At 44.5% G+C, this 2,106-nt stretch overlaps 1 non-coding gene across 1 annotated transcript; it reads right to left on the bottom strand.

Moving 5' to 3' along the window:
• Nucleotides 1–1,293: 1,293 nt before the first annotated feature.
• On the bottom strand, nt 1,294–1,366 carry Trnat-agu (transfer RNA threonine (anticodon AGU)). The gene has a single exon. It is a non-coding gene; the product is annotated as a tRNA-Thr (tRNA).
• Nucleotides 1,367–2,106: the final 740 nt, after the last annotated feature.

Consider the following 2,106-nt stretch of genomic DNA (forward strand, 5'->3'; position numbering starts at 1 on the left):
ATAACCAAATCAAACCGAAGATTATGGAAAATAACTGGTATGAAGGGTATTTTATTGATTACATTTCCCACTAAACTGTTTTGTCTGGACTGGATTTAATCAGACTCTCTGATTATATGCGGAATAAGCAAAAAGCATTAAATTCGTATAAGTACACTGTAGAGATGTGCGACACTGGTAGACAGGCCAAAGGATAGAAGATGATGCTAACAAGTGATATGAAACTTCCGAGACGACGGGCTGAAGGAAGATTGGTAAATGGCATTATAAATCTTGCAGCAACAACGTGGACACGATTATGTGTGGCCTGTAATGCATGGAGACGTCTAGAGGAGACGTTTAGCCGTCAGAGGTTGATGAATATGATGAGTCACAATACGCAACGAAAATGTAAGTTTTGAAAAACACATTTCTTGGCATTTGTATCATTAATTATGTACTTTTGCAACCCAGATTTCGAGTTCTAAAAAATATGGATTGCGCAAACTGTAATCTTTGGCAGTAACGAGTAGCTGAAATCTGTCTCTTCAATCAGCTTGGCTTCAGGATGGCCATTGCAGAACCTGCTGATATTCATTATTGCAACCGAAGCCACTATGTGTGCACTTTGTCCAACTATTAATGGATTTGATACTAATTTATTTTAGTGTACCACGCTCTTGAGTGCGTTATTTTTTATATTTAGTAGCGGCAATTGATTTCTTTGATGACTTGGATTTCTTTGCTGTTGATGATTGTACTCTTACGCACAACATGTGTGCCAGTAACGCTACACTATGGCCTACTAACCCGCAACCTGGGTCGCAAAAATTAAGTACTGAAATAAGGTGCAGAAAAGTCGATTTCTCCATGCTCGTCTTTTCGATACGAAATATCAGTCATCATCATAATCGTCATCACCGTCATCATTATTGACAACTGGTCGATCACTGTTTGATAAGGGTCTCCTCTTTACATCTGCAAACATTATAGATCTCAGATAACCGTGTACATGTTGCTCTTGTCAGTTTCTAATGCCTTCTACCAATCTTCCATTAGCCTGTCGTCTCAGAACTTTCATAGCAGTTCCTAGGTGCGTCTAGTGCACTCGCCTGTCTAAATTTCCCGCCCCTCTCTATAGTAACGTACTGACTTTCGAACATGTGCGAAAGAACTGACACCACGAAGAACAGCTGTGATACATTATATGTAAATCGAAGGTAGAATGGGCAAGGAAAAAAGGAAAGAGAGGGGATCACTGCTGTCAGCTGCTTCGGGACACTACGCGGAATCAGCGACGACAGCTGAAAATGTGTACCGAACCGGGATTCGAACCCAGGACCTCCTCCTTACTAGACAGGTGCGTTAACCACTGCGCCATCCGGCACACAGTGTTACTCCAACTGTGCAGACTTTCTCAGCACACCTCACGGCCGATTCACCCTCCCATCGAACACCACTTATCCGCAGTTCCTGTCCATTTCCTCCATGTTCCTTAGCCTGATATTCCCACAGGTGGTCGGACGTATTTGCGCATCCGCACTGAAGAAGGTGCGTCCATTGCTCAGCTAGGCAAGTCAATTATATGAATGCGTGTTGTCTGTTCTTTCAGACCGACCATCTGTGGGAATCTCAGAATAGCGAACATTGAGGGAATGGATAGGGGCTGCGGATAAGTGGCGTTCGATGGTAGGGTGAATCGGCCGTGAGGTATGCTGAGAAAGTCTGCACAGTTGCAGTAACACTGTGTGCCGATGGCGCAGTGGGTAACGCACCTGTCTAGTAAAGGTCCTGGGTTAGAATCCGGGGCCGGTACTCATTTTCAGTTGTCATCGCTGATTCTGTGTAATGTCCCGATGCAACTGACAGTAGTGAGTAGTGGTACCCTTCCTCTCCATTCCTTTCCTTTCTTCCCCTCTCCACCTTTAATTTACATATGGTGTCCTGTAAACTGCGCCCGGTGAAATCAGGGGCCAGAATAGCTCGAGGATAAGTCCACTATTTCCCCCCATCTGAGCTCCACAACTTTCGCGGAAGGTAGAATACCCGAGAGCTCCTACGTGGGGTACTGATGAAGAGGACTGGAGACGCTCGAACAAGAACTGTCATCCAGGTTTTTTTTACGCA

The sequence above is a fragment of the Schistocerca gregaria genome, chromosome 2 (assembly GCF_023897955.1).
Source record: "Schistocerca gregaria isolate iqSchGreg1 chromosome 2, iqSchGreg1.2, whole genome shotgun sequence".
NCBI lineage: Eukaryota > Metazoa > Arthropoda > Insecta > Orthoptera > Acrididae > Schistocerca > Schistocerca gregaria.